The 12782-nt window shown below is 42.2% G+C and overlaps 1 pseudogene; it reads left to right on the top strand.

Moving 5' to 3' along the window:
- The window catches only part of LOC119741406, a 32284-nt pseudogene extending 19702 nt beyond the window's left edge, over positions 1-12582 (top strand).
- The last annotated feature ends 200 nt before the right edge of the window (positions 12583-12782 follow it).

Consider the following 12782-nt stretch of genomic DNA (forward strand, 5'->3'; position numbering starts at 1 on the left):
AGTTATATTTGTGATTAATTTGCAATCGACTGACTTGCGATTGACTTGTGATTGACTTGTGATGACTTGTGATTGACTTGCGATTGACTTATGATTGACTTGGGATTACCTTTTGATTGACTTGCAATTCACTCGTGATTGACTTGAAATTGACTTGCGATATGACTTGTGATGACTTATGATTGACTTTGGATTACCTTTTAATTGACTTGCAATTCACTTGTGATTGACTTGTGATTGACTTGAAATTGACTTGCAATTGACTTGTGATGACTTGTGATGACTTATGATTGACTTGCAATTGACTTGCAATTGGCTTGCGATTGACTTGCGATGACTTGTGATTGACTTGTGATTGACTTGGGATTGACTTGGGATGGCCTTGAAATTGACTTGCGATTGACTTGTGATGACTTGCGATGACTTGTGATTGACTTGCGATTGGATTGCGATTGACTTGCGATGACTTGTGATGACTTGTGATGACTTGTGATTGACTTGTGATTGACTTGCGATTGACTTGTGATGACTTGTGATTGACTTTTGATTGACTTGTGATTGACTTGCGATTGACTTGTGATGACTTGTGATTGACTTGTGATTCACTTGTGATTCACTTATGATTCACTTGTGATTCACTTGTGATCCACTTGCGATTGACTTGGGATGACTTGTGATTGACTTGTGATTGACTTGGGATTGACTTGTGATGACTTGTGATTGACTTGTGATTGACTTGTGATGACTTGTGATTGACTTAATTGTGATCTACCATGAAGTCTGAGTCTAGTCTTCCAGCCAAATATGTCACTCCTCCAATATCCTCCTAGTCAGAAAGCCATTCCATGAGATACATTGGGAGTCATACATCATTGAGAAACCGTTTTCTCAACAAATTTGCACTTTCAGAAACCTCGAAGCTACCAGCCCCACCACCATCAGAACCCACCCTTGCCTTGCCAGACCACCAGGTGGACCCGGCCACCGGTGAATGGATCTTATCGGAGTTTGACGTGGAGTGTATCGCCATCGGGGCTGGTATCTTAGGCTGCGGGGGAGGGGGAAGCCCCCATCTAGGTCTGCTCATCGCCCGTAAAGTACTGCAGGAGGGAAAAAAGATAAGAGTCATTGCTCCAGAGAGGTAGACAAACTTGAAAAAAAACAACCAAAGTCATTTTATGACGGTTAAGAGGAAAGCAGATCTGCAGTATTGACACTCTTCCCTAGTTTAAAGCTATAGAGTATATCATTTGCAGCTATCTAAAAAACTGTCGAAATTATTGTTGAAAAGCATTCTTGGTTGAAAGATAGTAATGGGACTAAACTCCCTGTGAAATAATTCTTTCTGGCATGCTGTCATTTTGTTGAAAACAATAAAAAAAAAAGGCTATTTCCAAAGATACATCTGAAGACGCATTTTTTGGAAATTTTCATTAGTAGTTAGTTTTTAATTTGTAGAAGCCATGAATGGGTGTGCGCAAGCGTTGAGGCGATGCACACACATGCGCGGTTGCTATGATTCGTCTGTTCAGTGCATGACATCGCGTAGCTGCAATCGCTCATGTACTTTACCAGTTATAGAATTTTGAACAAAAACACCGTTTTGTTGACCTTGTCCACGGATCACATTAAGGTACGTGATATTTCAGTAAAATTGAAACCATGTCGTATCTTGAAAATGATATCACAATAATCCCATAAGTCTCTGGGGTAGCCAAGTAGAAGGCAGGGCAAGACTATAAACTCTTGATATGATAAAGCATGTTATTTTAACATTGGAAGCAGCAGGTTTTTAAATAAATGTTATGATAAGTGCTAGCTATCATGGTTATGAGAGTGTTCTGATGTGGTTTTTTTTATATTTTCGTTTTGCTGAAATATCACTACCTTATTGTGATCCGCGGACAAGGTTAAACAACTGTGTTTGTGTTTAAAATTCCATAAATGCAAACGTACGTGAGTGATATTGAATGATTCTTGTACTAAAAGAAAGCTTATGAATTGGGCTTTCATATCCTAGATATTGAACGCGCTACATGCAGAACTTCTGTAAAAAAATAGGGGTTGCCATTTTGGTTTTCCTTTTTTTAAACTCACCCTGTATTTGCGCCTTATGATTTTACAATTTCCCTCCTGTTTGCAGACTAGGACTTGCCCCCGAACTGACCGGACTAGTGGTTCCAATTGGCATCATGGGAGCTCCGGGGGTACTCATTGAGAAACTAGAGGCTGGGTTTGAGTTCACCCGGGCAATAGAATGCATACAGCAGGTGGCACAGGCTGCATTTGGAGACAGGATACCAGACAACATAGGTCAGACCATAGATTTGCCATTATACCACTGTACCAAATGCAAGTGTGTGTCTGCTGGGACCGATTTCGTGGTTCTGGTTAACAGTTAGCAGAAACATTTTGCTAAGTATTAAAGCAGAAACGTTTGCTTGGACGTGCTAACGGTTGATTGGCTTACTGATTACGATCTCTGTGAAATAGTGCCATTTAATTGGGCCCGATAAATATTCAAAACAGTGCATAAATTTGGTATTAATTATCATCATGTACTTTTCATGTAGCTGCACTGAGTATTCATTCTATGTTCAGACAGCGTTTAGCTAAACGGTAAAAGTGAAAACGGTCGCTCACTGCAGGAGGCCGGTCATAAAATTAAAACCGACCGAGCATTCAGACACCATTTTAAGTATAGCGTGTTCAACTTGAAGTGGTTTATCTGCTCTGCGCACACCGCGCACTATCCGCTCCGTTCACAAGTACCCCCTCACCGGCAAAGGAAGTACAGTCGGGGGTGCGCGGCCACTGCGTGTACATAGAACAAATCCCCTGGTGTACGCGCGTCACACACAAAGAACGGTGCGCGTCAACCAGCAAAATGTACCACCCATGGGACGTCGTTGCTAGGTAAAAGGGCACCCTCTTTTGGTAGCGCACGGAGCTCATACTGGGACCTTCATCCTCTGCCAGTTTGCTGCAAATGGTCCGGAGCCTTTCGCCGTGGTAATAGGGTTGATCACAGCCATGATGGTAAATGTCGCAGTCAACGTCCGCGCCACGCACACTGATATCGCGTACTGATGTGACCGAATTGCGATTTCAATAAGTTTGTTGAACCATGGAACCGTGGTCAGAGTGTTTTTCAGCGTGTGTTCGTTGCTAGCGCTTTTCTTCAAAATGGTACAATGGATATACATGAAACTTTCACCAAATATGTCAAAAATACCAGCCTATAACATATCTCATTTGCACTTGTTTTGATAACTGCTACATATTTTTCATATTTTCTCTAATTTGGGGCCAGATCATTCTGACTCGCCCTGTGTAAACGGATGATGGAACAAAATGCTAAATTACACTACATAAGTGCTTCTGCTAAGTATGAATAAACGCTATATTTGTTCAGTCTCAAGCAGGAAAAAAAGTGTACCAAATATGAAACTGCCAAACATGGAGCCCAGACAGATCTCATAAAATAGATGGAGTGAATTACTGTCATACATTCCATTATTGCATTTGCTCACTGATAACTGATAAAGTCTGATTTTTCCCACACTACAGGGTGAGTCAATAAAAACGAAACCCAAATGTCGGGACTATTGTTTTAGTTACGTTCTGCATGTAGCACTTTCAAAATCTAGGATATGAAAACCCAATTCATAAGCTTCATGTACTTTTCAAGTTACGGAATTTTAAACACAACCGCCGTCAGTGTTGGAGGTCTCGAGGCCGGCCTCGAGGCCGATTTTCATGGCCTCGGCCTCGGCGAATCGGTCAAAGCCTGCTCGAGGCCGCCCATTTTGATGTGTTTTCTATTCTAATTGATTTTTTTTTTTTTACTGTATCAAACCCTCGATATTCTGCCGCAGTGGGTTCCGTGAAACGAACGCATATACAATGTACGCACAAATGAACTGGAAATGGTTGGATTGAATGTACTCACGTACGTAGCATCTTCGCCTATCCTGCGCTTCAGCTTTCCACGTGCGTGCAAGCGTTATATCTGTTACCGCGTGCCAGACTACATAAGTCTGGCACCAATCCCATTGGCGTACAAGTCATGTGGTAGTAGACTAGTCTGGTTGCAGTGTTGTACAAAATTTTCTCGTTTCGCCTCTGTACCCCGACCTTTAAAAATGATTTGCGGCAACGTGCGGCAAGCTTAATCATTTCTTTTTATAGGCCACTGTTTCAGTAAAAGTCTGAACTTTCTGGGTACGATCGAGTGTACTAGTCCGTACCATTTTTTTTCACATAAAGATATGATAAAAACAATTACGATTTATCAAGTAGATTTTATTTTTACACGGTGATTTAAATGAAAGTTCCGGCTCACACGGTAATGTTTGGCGCAAATGGTCGATATGGAAAGCGCGATTTCAGAATTCGTTTTTCCATCCAAATGAATGCAAAGTTCTGAATGAATGTTTTAATAATAGGAGTCAGTATTCCTCGTGGAACCAGGATACTTTTCTGTATTTTTAGAGCCATGTTGATACTTACTACATGTATAAGCACGGTTTGAAATTGACTAAATTTGCGTGGTTACAGATATACGGCCAAAACCTCTGGACTCCCTACCTCTTGCCGTGATCTTAAAATTCTTTGAAGCCATTGGATTCAAATTGGATGATCCGAGAATTCATGGTCATTTTGATGAACTGAGCGATATCATGCACGCATGTTCCGTGTTGCCGTGTTGTTTGGAGCGGGATTGGCCATTGCCAGACTTTGTCTGGTACCGCGGTATTAACAGTGATAATGCGTGGACACTTATCCCGTTGTGTGGAGTGGGATTGGAACTATGCTTTGCCCGTGCGTAATGGCGGGCCGTCTGGCATTGTCTGGTCGCATCGCGGTGTTTGCTCGGCGCGCACCTTGACAGTGCGAAGGTCGGGGGGGGGGGGGGGGTCGTAACTTTTTGGTTATGAGTGGTAAAAACCTGATTTAAAAATCAAGTTGTTGTTTATTTAATGGGGATTCCTATGATATTCAGCATTTTGATAGGTTTTGAAAATAAGATTTATAAAACATGCTAAAAGTAAATGATGTAAATCTTACAGAATAGAAACTCAAAATTTGGTCATTTAAATTGTTGTATCTCCAAAGGGCAAACACCTATATGAGCCTGATTCAAACGCCATTGATTTTGTTGTGTAATTTGCTTTCAGTGATACAAAACTTGAGATTTCTTTCTTTAAAAAATAAAATTCGCCGGACTCCCTACAAGAGGAAACCCATTGCAAGCTGTAAATTTGCAAGCCAGGCACTCCAAAACTCAGTGAATTCAACTAAAAAGATGTTAAAACTCCAACATAATCTTAGCCTTGTTTTAGTGATTTATATTTTATTACGTGTTTTGATAGCTGGCCTCGGCCTTGGCCTTGGCCTCGCGGTTGTGGCCTCGGCCTCGGCCTTGGCCTCGGAGGTTGTGGCCTCTGCCTTGGACTCGGCCTCGGAGGTTGTGGCCTCGACTACAACACTGACCGCCGTTTTAAGGTTCTGTCCACGGATCACAAAAGAGTTCAGTGTTCTTTCAGCAAAACGAAAACAAATCACATAGGGATGTGTGTGAATTGTTTTTGTTTGCTGAAAGAATGCACAACTTTTTTTGTAATCTGCGGACAGAACTTTAAAACGGCGGTTGTGTTTAAAATTCCGTAACTTGAAAAGTACAGGAGTGATTTGAATGATTTTTGTACTAAAAGAAAGCTTATGAATTGGGCTTTCATATCCTAGATTTTGAAAGTGCTACAAGCAGAACTTCACTAAAACATTTGGGTTTCATTTTTTTACTCACCCTGTAGATGTATATTGGGTACATAAACCTGTTGTGAATGAGTATTATTCGTGTAATCTGGATGATTGTTTCGTTTACATGATCCCCAGATGGTGTTCAAGTGAAGAGAGACAATGGTGTGGTTTATGTTGATGACTTTCCAAAGGTGGGGAGTGGTTCGACTCCCCCCTCACCCCCGGCAGGTATGTTTGTCCCTGGCTGTTATGCCGAAGAGTAAAGATTGCTGGTTATACAGGGTGACCCCAAAAAATGCAACCCTGAAACATTACCGTATTGCAAAAACGTGATCTGTGAATTTATATGTTTTGGATATCAGATTAAAAGCTGAGAGCTTTTTCTTTCAAATACTGAGAAAAAAAATCATGAAAACAGCACATCAGGTTGCTGAGAAAATGCCAGTTATATAAGAAATGAATTTTCATCCTTTCCAATGGTGCTTCAAACAGTGAAACATGTTACTGTAAGCCCGCTGTGCAATTGTCTTTCATTGTGCCATTTCTTTAATATGTTGACATATTTATGATGCTGAAAAGGTTTAAAATGGGACTAAAAAGGATAAAATACCTGTTCAGGTGGACAATAAAAGGTATTTCCATCAAATTCATTTGTACTTTTATCATTATTATGTTAAAGATAGTGATGGCCCTAAAGTCTCTGTAAAATTATTCTTTCTGGCATGCAGTCATTTTGAAGAAAACAATAAAATAAGGCCATTTCCAAAGATGCTTCAAGTGACGCAATGTTGGAAATTTCCGTTAGTAGTTGGTTTGTAATGAGGCGAATCCGTGCTTAGGTGCAGGCAAGCGTTGACTTGACGCACACGTGTGCGCAGTTGCTAATATTGGTCGGTTCAGTGCGTGACATCGCGTAGCTGCAATCGGCTGAATGAGTACGTTTCCCGGACGCTGATTTCATGCGTAACTTTCAAAACATGTCTCGGCAACTTTTGAATTGAAACTTAAAATCCTAGAATATTGTTTTCATGGAATATTGTTTTCATGGAACAACATTCACAGAGCCAAGGGCGGATCCAGGGGGGGGCCAAAGGGGGCCATGGCCCCCCCCCCCCCAAAAACGAAACCAATTTTTTTTTTTTTAATGTGACATCGCAATAAAGGCAGGCAATGAGTACACCACCATCTTTTCCTCAAAAAAATTGGTTAAAGTGGTCAGAAATTGCCTCAGATCGCACCACAGAGCATCTAGAATCCAAAAAATTTTCGGGGCCCTAACGGGCCCCGAACCCCACGCCGTCATTTTTTAGACCCACTTTTTGGGGGGACCAAAAATTTTTTTGGCCCCCCCAAAATTGTGTTCTGGATCCGCCCTTGCACAGAGCTAATATGTCATCAGGTTAGTTGTTAAGCACACATCTTCAAATTTTGAGCACAAATGACAAATGATCTACCCTACCTTTAAGATAACAAAACCCCCTTGGATCTTCCCAACAACACTTGATCGGGCATACGATTTACAGCTCTTTCTGATATATCTCATAGGCTGTAAGGTGGTTGCCTTAATGAGTGTTGAGATAGGGGGCACTAATGCCATGGAGCCCTTAGCAACAGCGGCCATGTTGGATTTACCCGTCGTTGACTGTGATGGAATGGGACGGGCCTTCCCAGAACTTCAGGTAATCGTAATAGATGTGACTAAAGCGTTCATGCTTCAGCCAATTTTATGTACTGGGAGAAAACAAAGCTGAATTTTGTAATAAATCTACATGCTCCATAACTGTAATTATTTTTCGCAATAGCGGGCCCACACCATTACTGGGGGGGGGGGGGCTTGGCTTGGCTTGGTTTGAGTACTTATATGCCATTTGTTGTGTCTCTCTCCCGTAGATGGTTATCCATTCCATCTATGGTCATCCATTGTGCCCGAGTGTCTTGGTGGATGACAAGGGTCGTAGAGCGGTGACGTTTTCAGCCGAGAGCAACAAGCACTTGGAAAACCACTTCAGGGCCGTTGCAGCTGATATGGGGTATGACCCCAACATGCTCTGTTTTCCTCATGCACTCCTCCATTCTGCTATTGTTCAGATTGCATTCATGATTGTCTGTTGGTCTGCCTATCTTTGTTTCTGTTTCTACTTTATTCGATTTTAGTTGTTTTATTTCTTTCTGGTAATGAAAGCCAGGGGTTCAAAAGCATCTTAAGCACTGTAGTTCGCAAGCCTGAAGAAACCTGTAGAGAGAAGACAGTGAGAAGAAAATACAGTTTTAGAAGTGGGGGGAAAACCCCAGATGAATATTCTTGGTAAAACCCACGGAATCACGTAGGGACTGGAAAACCCAATCCACATGTGGTCCGGGCAGGAATCGAACCTGGGCTATAGCGGTGGAAAGTTAGGAGAGTTACCACTGTGCCAACCTGACTCCCAAAAGTTAGAGGGCCTAAGGTTTTAATCCTGTACGTAGCAGAAACACATATTGGGTTTTGCCATTCGCCAATGTATTTTCATAAACATTGTATTCTCCGTGTTGTTCAAGGGCTTACAAGCCTACTCGGGTGGGACTCGAACCCACGACCTCCTACTAGTGCAGACGTCTTACCACTCGACCACCGAGCTCATGCTGGGGTTAGCTGGCCGGTTCGAGTCTGATGTAGCAGTGGGTACCGCAACCAAACTGAGTTTACAGTGTTTATAAAATACGTTGGTGAAGGGCAAAACCCAAGATAAAATTTACATCTCCCCCATGTCAATTCTATCTTTTGAAACTAACTGTAGCAAAACTTTCTCAAAAGCTTTGAGGAAAGATTCTGAGGAGTGTCAGAAATGGCTTCACTTATAGTGGTCACTCCGTGAATGAGGACCCTCTGTTACAACTGATAATGTAGTAATTTAACTAACGGATAACGTATCACCAACCGATAATGTAACAACAATTGACCGATACTGTATCACTAACTGATAATGTAGCAAAAATTGACCGATAGTGTAGTAGAATGTACTACAACTATCAGTCAATTTTCGTTACATTATCTTAACACCCCATCAATGAATACAAACAGAGTTACATGTAGGCAGGACTCTTGAGCGCATATATTACCATACATCCGGCCTTTACATGAAGATGGGTTCATGCACACTCAGAATCAAATTAATTGTGCGCACTTCGCACTATACGCACGCAAACTAGTGTGCACACACAATACATCCCTCCCATGGAGTAGTCACTGAGTCCATGTGCTGTCCGTGCACGGAGGCCATGCTCCTGACGATTTCTTGACTATCTCCATTTCTCTCAGCTGCCAAGGCGCCCTGGCCATCGCCCCACTCAGCCCAGAGGTTGTCAAGAAGCACACTATTCACTACTCAGTCAGCCGAGCCTGTCAGCTCGGCCGTGCTGTCTTGCAGGCCAAGAGAGACAAGTCATCGCCCATTGAGGTCATCCTGAAGCATGAGAATGGCAAGTTGCTGATCACTGGCAAGGTCAGTGCTTATAAAGAAAAAAAGCAAATATTGTGAAATAAATTACACATGGAAACTGACTAGGTGCATATATAATAAATCTGTAGTTGAACAACGAAATAGACTGATCCCTGTTTGCTATTGCCTACATTTGCAAAATTGCTTATGTTGCTCGCATGATGCTTGACTTTGGCTGAGATCCCTGTCTAAATAGCATATATGGAGTTTTGTGTACTGATCAAGCACCCTTGATCATAGGCAGTGACAAACTGGGGAATCACCAACATAGGGCCAGATAGCTCAGTCGAGAGTAGCATTGGTGTGGTTTTCCTGGATCGACTCGGGTAAAAGCAGACGGGTTAGTCATGACAGCCGGGCTAATCAAAATGCTCAATCCAACGGCCATCACAGTCCTCACGTGATGTCTGTAGCCGCGGCCGTAGCCACTGACAAAATGCCTGTTTCGTGCTGGGTTTTAGTTTGAGGTTTACTGCTTTTCAGTCAATGATATAACTAAAAAAAGTTGGGCTGGAGTTAGAGCCTCTAAAGTCGCAATGAACTTAATAATTAATGACCTTCAATAAAGTTGATTTTTGGTCAAATTGACGTTTCCGCTGTCCGGCATGTGACGTATTTCCACCACTGACTCTGCTCCACGATCAGGGTCTGTGGTGGCTGACCCGGGTGAGCCCCGAGAATGACGTCATAGCTAATCAAACGACACGGGGCTAACTCGAGTCAATCCCGGTGAGCTACTCAAATGCACCCATAGAGCCCTCAACATAAATCCCTCTCCTGTCATTTTCACACTTTTTTTGTGTTCTTGTCCGCGAAAGATCTGTGATTTGTCGAGAGTCATCACAGGTGGTTTCGCCCGTGGGAAGCTGACAGTGGAAGGAACAGGGCCAGAGTACAACGGCCAAGAGCTGGAGATTGAGTTTCAGAACGAGAACCTGGTGGCAAGACGCATCAGCAAGGACCACAGCGAGGTTGGTGGCAGTGTTGTATTAGAGTACACTACCATGAGTGTGAGTACTTTGCCATGAGTACGAGTATAGGGCTCGCTAAATGACGACTATCTCTGCAGGAGAACTGCAACTGTGTATTTTACGCAATCAAGCACGCATTGCGCAGTGTTGGAAATGTTCCAAACGCGCGCTTGTTGCTCGAAATTTGTTCGAAATACGACGCAACCGATGTGCGTTATGCAAGTTCACTCTCAAAATGCCGATGTACGTGGCTGGTCGGTAGGAAATGACGTCAGTTGAACGAGACCTATTAGTATGAGTACTTTGTTACGAGTACAAGAAGAAGAGTACCCTGTCTTTTAATGTTTATATGTTGTTTTTTATTGTAAAAATTGATGCAATTTAGCCATTGGCTACAAGTTCAATTTCAATAAACCAACAATAATAATAAAAAATATAATACCTACAAATGTAAGAGTACAAGCACGAGTCTGAGTACAAGTACGTGTACTAATTTCCACGAGTAGGAGCATATGTCAATGTGTCACATGATCCCAAGGGCTTTTTGCTGTCAAACTAGGTAAACAAATGCAGAAGCCTCCCAACAGTAGAAAACTGCTGCTTTTCTTGCGTTTACCTCTAACATTTTTTGAAATTGTTGGGGGAGAACATGTGTAAGAGTACGAGTACTTAGTCATGAGTCTGAGCATGGGTCATTTTTTCTCTTGTGAGTACGAGTATGAGTACAAGTACATTCTCATGAGTACGAGTACCAACAAAATGTACTCAAGATCGAGTACGAGTACAACTGCCACTTTTGGGTGGTACAACATAGCACTGAACTAAAAGTAGCACTAGAATCAACCACAAGTCGATCACAAGGAAAATACTAAGCCATTCACAAGTCCATCACAAGACAACTAAGATCAGGTCTCTAGGTACAAGTTGGGCAGAAACGGAATGTCTTTGTCATGTCCTTGCAACTCAGCACCTAGCATGAGACAGTGGACGAGGTGTGAATGATCTGTGGTTGGCTTGCTGTCAACATGTGAGGACTTGCATTGGTTATACCTCTGGATCTAAGCAGAAGAAATAACGGAGAGGAAAAAGAAAACAGAGTTGTGTCATTTTTCCAGATTTGTTAAAATTGGTTAAGCAGTTTGTTAAGCAAATTGGTTAAGCAGTTTTGGGCGCCATCTTAAAAAGCGAGTGTATGACCCACCCGCTGGTTCCAAGTCGTTTCACACATGTATTTATACTAATAGGCTGGTGCCTAGTGGTAACATCAATGTCAGAATTCCTTGGCTACGGCTTGGTATTACACACGTGTCTATGGTAGTGGCTGCAGCCACGTCCCATAGACTCGTGTGCAATTTCAAGCCGTAGTCGATAATTCGGACACGGCTTATATATCTAACTGATTTTTCAGCGTTACGGTTCATAAAATCACGGTATTTAATTGACAATGTAAACGATTTTGATGAAATTCGTAATAAAGGGCGATAAATTCGTAATTCGGAATACAGCTTGTATTTTCGTTATGATTCCATCAAATTCAGATAGGTTTGCAGGTATGCACTTGTACTACATTGTATTACATTGTGTTTAGTCACTGAAGAATCAATGAAACCATAGAGTGCTTGGGCGGTTTCGCACGCTACGGGGGCTACATTGACTAAAAAGGGTTAAATTTTTAAGTTTTGAAAAATCGAGCACCAAGGCAATTTATGTTTATTTTTTCAACATTTTCCAAACGATTTGTCCAGGTCTTTGACTCCTTTCAATTTTGTTCCAGGTCGTAGCGACGACCCCTGACCTCATCAGTATCGTTGACGCCGACCTGGGTCATCCGATCAGCACGGAGGAGCTCCGTTACGGTCTGCGCGTTGCAGTCTTGGTGCTGGCCTCACCGCCATTGCTGCGCAGCCAGAGGGCGCTGTCTGTGGTCGGCCCACGCGCCTTTGGCTACGATCTTGAGTTTACGCCCAGAGCCGACATGGCCGTGTACGTTCTGAATGCTCCGATACCACCACTTCCCTGAAAGTATCCACCAAAGTGGGAGATGTTTGCCACAGTGGCCGCATTTTTTAAGCAACGACGACACTTTGACAGATAACAGTCAAACTTTTGCATGGTGAAGTGTTGAGCAAGAAATCTCAATTGTGAGTTTGTGACAGTTCTTTTCAGAACCTTACAAACTCACAAAAGTGGTTTTTGTCACTTGGTGAAACCGCAAACTTACTCTTTTTGCACACTTTAACAGAACCGTATGATGACAACAAACAGCAGCGAATAATTATACTACTGGACTTCACGCTAAAGTACATTCAGCTGTAAAAACAAAATCTGCAAAGATGTATTCATGCACTTATTATTTAATCATAGCTGCCAACTAGTACGATTTTTTCGTAATTATTACGAATTGTTTGTTAAATTACGAAAATACGATTTGCCACTAAAACATTACGAATTTTCCATTTTCTACCTAACGAAAAAAAAAATGTAAAGTATCGTTTTTGACTGAAAACTTCTGGCGAAATGTCACGATAATGGATGGACTGGTGACAAGTCTAATAAGAATGCAGTCAAG

Source organism: Patiria miniata, unplaced genomic scaffold (assembly GCF_015706575.1).
Source record: "Patiria miniata isolate m_02_andy unplaced genomic scaffold, ASM1570657v1 HiC_scaffold_5, whole genome shotgun sequence".
Taxonomy (NCBI): domain Eukaryota; kingdom Metazoa; phylum Echinodermata; class Asteroidea; order Valvatida; family Asterinidae; genus Patiria; species Patiria miniata.